The sequence below is a fragment of the Micromys minutus genome, assembly GCF_963924665.1.
Source record: "Micromys minutus genome assembly, chromosome: 26".
Taxonomy (NCBI): domain Eukaryota; kingdom Metazoa; phylum Chordata; class Mammalia; order Rodentia; family Muridae; genus Micromys; species Micromys minutus.
The window spans coordinates 3,990,388-3,997,391 of NC_137961.1; the positions used below are offsets into that span (position 1 = coordinate 3,990,388).

The 7,004-nt window shown below is 39.3% G+C and overlaps 1 pseudogene across 1 annotated transcript; it reads right to left on the reverse strand.

The window, feature by feature from the left end:
• Nucleotides 1-684: 684 nt before the first annotated feature.
• On the reverse strand, nucleotides 685-2,942 carry LOC308437403 (large ribosomal subunit protein eL30-like; annotated as a pseudogene). Its single transcript has 2 exons — nucleotides 2,606-2,942; nucleotides 685-869 (listed from the first exon to the last, which is right to left on the reverse strand). The product of its transcript is annotated as a large ribosomal subunit protein eL30-like (transcript).
• Nucleotides 2,943-7,004: the final 4,062 nt, after the last annotated feature.

The window sequence follows — 7,004 nt, forward strand, 5'->3', positions numbered from 1 at the left end:
CAGTAAGTTGACCTAAAGGTTCAGATGTTTATCAACAATGGTAGTAAAGATTTTCCTCTACACATCTTACTTTGATCTCAGTTTAGGATATAAGTTCTTTTCTTTTTTCTTTTTTTTTTTTTTTGAAAAGAAGTACAAAGGCCTCATCCCTTCAATTGCAAAGAAAAAAATATGTAAATATTGTATGTACAATACATAACCATAAGGCAATTTCTAACATATAGAATCATCTCAATACATGTAAAAGAAATCATCCATCTTTAATGAATGTGTTATTTTGTGTCTAAAACTCTTTTGTGTTTGTGTACATACAGATGTATATTATCTGCCCATGAAGGTTGGGAGGCCATGAAGGCTTTGGAACTGGGGTTCTTTACATGTGATTATGAGCTATCATGTGAAAGCTGGGAATATAACCAGGTCCTTGGGAAGATTAGCAAGTGCTCTTAACCCGTGAGCCATCTTTTCACCTCCAGTATGTGACTATTGCCTCTGGCTTTCTGTGCCTTTCTACATAAGTGGTCATTCTTCCTGATATGAACAACAAAGAAAACAGCTCTCAACGAAATCTTAAAAGACTCATCATATTTGTTTTCCAAAACCAAGCTAATTTTTTGAAAATACTTTTCATTCTGTGGAAACAGCCTATCAAGGGAGTGCTAATTACCTAGTCAGCTCTAAGTCTTATGACACCGAAATCTGGTGTGGGATGCCCATGACAATCTGCTTGGAGAATTCTGAAAGAATCTCCAAGCGACTCGGAACAGCACCTATGTGGCAAAACTGAGGCAGGTATTCACTTCTGATTCCTTGTGGATGGAGCCAGCAGTCAGTCAGTAGCGTGTTCCTAAACCAGTGTATTAGGGAATCTGAAAAGAAAAACAGGGGCTAATGAAAGGGACAAAGCATCTTTTAAACAGTGACTTTTAAACACAAGAATGTCGTTTATGATAATGGATGATTTTCTCAGACCTCTGCAGAGTCCTTGTGTATCTGAGAAGCAGTTTTGTGCTTTGATGAACCCTCTCTTCTGGGTGTCTGTCCCCATCCCTATCAATTCTGAGGAGAGGGTAAGAGCTTTTGAAAAATTGTAACTTTCAAAGATAAGAATTTTTAGTAGCTGATCAAAATTAGCCTAGATCTCTTTGAAAAAAAAAAAAAAAGCAAACTTAGTTTAGAATTGTTTTACTTGATAACCAAGCAAGGCTGGAATAGCATTTAACAACGAAAACAACTTGTTATTTTTTTTAACCTTTATTTGACCACCAGTGACCATTTCCATGAACTAAAAGTGCAATTCAGAAACTTAAAAAATTAAAGCCAAGTTTTCATAAAATCAAACAGTAGAGGGGACAGTGGTTGAAAAAGTTCAGATAATTTTATTCTGCATTTTACTCTATCTCACTAGTAGAAACTATGAAACAGGCGATTAAGGAAAGAAGTCAGAGGGTGTTGGGTGCAAGTCACTAAAATTTCCTGTTGTCAAGCTTGACAACCTGTTTGATCCCTGGAGCCCACATGGTGATAGGTGAGAAATGGTTTGTGTAAATGGTCCTCCGACCTTCACTTACGTGCTGTTCACATGTAAACTACATCATGAATGAATGAATGAATGAATGAATGAATGAATGAACATGAACAGTAATAGAATACACCAATGAAGGATAGTGGTAGATGCTCTATACTGAACTCCCTCTTTTCTAAAGGTACATTGATGTCTTATATGTGTCATTTCGCTGATTTCTGGGAAACACTAGAGTGTAGGTTTCGAAGAACAGAGATAATTTTACCTGTTTTGATCATTCAGGTATACTTGTAATTTTCCAGATCAGCAAGCCACTCAAAATACTTTAGATTCATCAGAAGCATTTGCCAAGTCTTGATAAATAGAAAATTTCTCTGTGAGAGGTTCTGTTGGGTTCCCCTATTTCAGACAAAGACACAACAGCAAGGAAATGAATTGCGGTTTCAGAGGGTACCTGAGAGAAGGAAGGGCTTGCTGCTCTACCCATTGTGCAGTACCATCACGCACAGAGGAGCAGAAAGTACAGCAACAGTGACAGACTGGGCTCACGATCATATTTTATATTCATTTTGTTATCCGTGAGGAGCCTAACTTTCACTTAACCTCGTCAGAGTGGTTCTTCCTTGGTCTTCTCACTTCAAGGCCTTCAGGAAAACTTAACGTTTCTGTCATCACTGACAAAATCTCATTGAACACAAAGTGGATGAAGCTTCCGGGAACCATGCAGCATCACAGGGTACCCAGCAGGTCGAGGCCTCCAGGCAAACATCATGACCAGGGAGTGAACAACACTGGTCCTGCTTCCTTGACCTTCGCGTAACTCCTCAAGATTTGGTTTTACCAGTGTGATATAAAAAGAAGCTCTCAGAAGGACTGTTGAAATGATGATTAATATTTTGAAATTATTTTAAGTGCCTCAAAGGCAATTAAAAAAAAAAAAAAACACTTCTTCCTCCATTGCATTGAGCAGTTCCCTGTGAATGGGAAGGCAAATGCACTTTTCATTTCTTTCTTCTTTTTTTGTTTTTTTCCAAAAAGAGCTCTGGCAAAGTTTTATTAAGGGAAAACTTTCTTGTTTACTTCTCAGCAGTCTGTTCTGGCTTCTAATGCTTTCAGAATCACCTGGGTCGGTGACAGCCCGTGTGCGCACTCTAGTATTTTCCACACACTGAGCCCAATTCAACATTATTGCCACTGTAGTGATGGACACCAGTTCTAGCCAGCATGGCGTAGTATTCTATTTCAGATTTCCTCAAAGTTGGGCAGTTGTTGGTGAGGATAACCAACTTTTCTGTGCCTTGTCTGATCATCTTCAGAGTCTGTTTGTACCCCAGCACGTACATCCACTTTTCATAACAAGCCGGAGCCTAGAGTTGATCAACTCCAGAGACTTTTTCGTCTTCTCTGCAGCCACCATCTTTTTGCCTTATGTGTGGAACAACCCCTAACCAATATTAGCCACCAAGATGGCCGGGGAGCAAGAAAGGAAGGAGCTCCCACCACAGTTTTCATTTCTGATTCATATGTGGATAACTGCTTGCACTGGTGGCCTTTCTCAATCTTAATTCTCAGCAGTTTATCAAACACACTGCACTCTCCAAATGTCTTACAGGTAAAGTGTTGTGTTTAGTCAAATGTTTAGTCAAAAACACAAAATGGTTCTGAAGCTCATGACTTCAGTACCAACACTTCCAAGCAAATTTCTTCTTTGTGGTGGATGTGACCCATGTTTGTCCTCTTGCTCTGGCTGAGGGAGAATAATCGTCATGTCAAGCTTCTCCCCATATCTGTGGAATGTCACACCTTTGGAAGATGATCCTGATGGCTTTCATTGAAGTGGAACAGACAAGAACTTGCTTGTCTAATGTTCCTAATGAAGAACTTGGCAACTGACCAATACCCAGAAAGCAGATGAACTTTCCTTGATATTGAGTTGGAAGCGGCTGACAGGTTGTCATAAAGAGGCAGAGATTTAAGAGTCATGTCAGGAAAATATGACCAGGGCTGTGTCTGGTTCTCAGAGACCCAGTAACAGATGCGATAGTTCATTCATGCCTCCATATCCAAATATAATAGTTGAATGTAATAAAAGATGAACCTATTTAGTAAGACCATCAATGCATCATCTGAAAAGCAAACATCTTTCAGGTGAGATAAAATCTTGGTGAACCAGTCATAGACTTTCTTCTGCTGCCCCCGTTACTCCAGGGGAACCTGATATAGACAGGGGCTCTGTCTCTTGCTCAACACAGCGGAAGACTGACCGTTCTAAGAACATCATTGTGGCACATGTTCTTCAAATGGAAAGTTATCTGTATTCCTTTAGGGAAAACAAAGCTAAATTTAATAACTATATTGTCATATCTGTGTAATTTGTTTTATTACCTTTTGTTTCAATGCTTGGGTTAGCTGCAGTCTATGGAGAATCTTACTGACGTGTTGAATGTACACAGATGTGTAGAAGATATTTACATCTATTGGGGGAAGTATGGCATCTTCGTTTGTTTAGAAGCCACTAATCAGTTCTACTCTGGTGTTTTGTAGAAGTCTTGTTTCCTTGATCTTACTACAATGAAAGCAATAATAAAACCCTATGGAAAAACCAACTCTTGCAGAGCCCTGGGTCTGGATAAATGTGTTTACATCAGGCCATGTGCTCACTGGCTTAAGTCTCTTATGTCACAGTGTCATATTTAATTTAATTTGAACTTGTACGTTGTCTCCCTAGATTCCTTAATAATTCCTAACAAGAAAACTGCGATTTTTGCTGGTGATATAGGAAATGTATGGACTGGTGGCAGAGTTCACTAGAAGGGTTGTCTAATTTGAGATGCTAGGTTATTTTGGCTAGTTCCCTAAGTACATAATTTTTTCAATTTACTCTACGTTGAGCTCATTGTTTTAGATATGGAGGATGCCAGGAGTGGCAGATTCTGTTCTTGTCTTAGAATAAAAACAGAAAGGAGAAAAATATAAGTTGTAAGAAAGACCCACAAAAAAAATGACAGAACAAAGAAAAGAGCAGGCCCAGAACCCCAGGAAACTCTCAGAGCAGGCAGCAGGTCTTCAAATACAGAACTTATCTGGGAATTACTGAGAAAGTCTGGTTTGTTGGCGTGAAGGAGGAGCCAATTTAAGGCTATACCCTGAAAGCAGATCACAGAGCAGACCTTGAAGACCAGCCAGAGTAGTCCTGGTTTTAACAGCAAGGAAGTGGAGAATCACTGAATGTTCTGGATGTGGTTGAAAAGGGTTTGAATCTTGCTTCTGAAGATCTGTCTAGAAGTAACAAACAATATCTAATAATCAGAGTCCACTTCAAGAGAAGACAGAGACTATGGGTATCATTTATCCATCTGTCTGTCAATCTATCAATCTATCACCTGTGATCTATCTAGATCTAACAACACCTATCATTCACGTCCTTAAGTAGTATAGTTCTTGTAATTTATTTTTTCAAACAAACTCAATTTATTAGCTCACATAATTAGTATATCTAAATGGGGTGTCCCAGGTGAGATGCTTCCTCTACCTTCCATATCTCTGTCCTCAGCTTTGTGCCCTGCTGGATAACTTCAGCGCCTTCTGGGTTATTTAGACTCCTTCATGGATGACTGCATCAGTAGATAGCTGTCTAACTTTTTTCTGACACTCAATTGTGGACATAATCATTCTCTTTTTAAAAAAAATCTCTCTCTCTCTCTCTCTCTCTCTCTCTCTCTCTCTCTCTCTCTCTCTGTGTGTGTGTGTGTGTGTGTGTGTGTGTGTGTGTCTGTCTGTCTGTCTGTCTCTCATCTTAAGACAAAAGTGCTCCATTATAGAAAAGAGCCACCATACACATAATGTCTCAGTTTTCCAACTTTGGGATAACATCTCTCTTCAAATGTGAGCCTCTTTGCCTAGGATGTGAAGATAATAATGCAGCAGAATTCCTGTGGCTTATCTGAGAAAAAGGAGGAGGTCCTCACATGTTCATCTTTTATCCTGCACCGCTTTCCTCTGGCTCCCTTCCAGACTCCACACGTGCATAGTTTCTGGCTTATCTTCCCGAATAACTTTTAACATTCTGTGTGTGTTAAAAGAAAACACAAGGATGTCAAAAATAACTGAAGCATAGAACATTAATAGAAACAAGATAACTGTATCGATCCTGTGCAGGGCAGGGTGTCGGTCATGGACTTTCTCAAGCTCTGGTTTCAACGTTTCAGTGTCTTCAGGGATTGAAAATGTTCAGCCGAGAAGAGACTGGAACACCTGGAAGCTGGCTCGACACAGAACAGGGCACTCAACTCAACTCTCAACAAAGAGACGACTCTAAAGAGTAAGCTGATGAGACAGGGAGGGATGTAAGAACCTGCACACTCACTACAGGCTCATATGTTTCATAAATAAAAAAATTTGGCATGATCAGGAGAACTGGGAGTTGGACTTTTAAACAAATTTTTCTTGTGCCTATTTCTACACTTTGTCAATGACATTTTTTTTTTATTATTATTCCTCTCTTTCTATTACTCTGGAAATTTTGGAGTCTGATATTCTGGGTGTGTGGGTGGGGTGTGTATAATGAAGCAACTTGGTGGGAAGAGAACCCGGGTGTCTTGTATCTGCAGAGAAATCCATGGATTTCTAAATTTGCACAATCAGTAATGCTCCATTTCAGAATAAACAACCAACAATTGCTGCCAGTAGATACAAGGCAGAACGCACTTCTCATGCTGATGCCTGAATTATATGAGCCCACTCCATAACTCTTTTACTCGGTCATATAATAATCCACAGAAAGCTCTCTTTCTTGCCTCTTCCTCCTCTTCTTTTCCTCCTCCTGCTCCATCTCCCTCTCCTCTTTCCTCATTTTACATTTTATTTATGTATGCTGAAGGCCATGTATGGAGGCCAGAAGACAAAAACTGAGGTTGGTTTTCTCCTTACATGATGTGGGTCCTGGAAACTGAGTTCAGGTCATTTGTCTTTGTGGCAAGAGCTTTACCCACCGAGCCATCTTAATTTAATTTCAATAAGGTTGTTTCTTCCTCAGTGTATCAAAGAGTGGATGCTTTCTTAGTTTAGCTACTTGTGAGACTTACAGTTTTGTATTAACCTCTTCTTGCTGTGGACGGTCCTGCTCAAATAGTCGTATGAAGGGTCCCACTTGTGAGGATGACAGAGCTAGGCAAACAGACTATATTAATAGAAAATTTTATTTGGAAAATATCCCGGGATCATCTGCCTGAATGTCTGGACTTAGCAGAACACCGAAGGATAAACATCTTGCTATGTACTCTTTTCATATGGGAGTTTGATTATGTACAAATAGTCTCAATAGGAAAATAGATTTGAATATTAATAATAAAAATATAAAGACTTTAAAAGCTACTGATTGATATGTGTGTGGTATCATGATTTCCTTTCCTTTTTTTTTTTTTTAATAGTGAGATGAACCAGGGCTCACTGGACTTAAATAGAAAACCATCTGTGGACA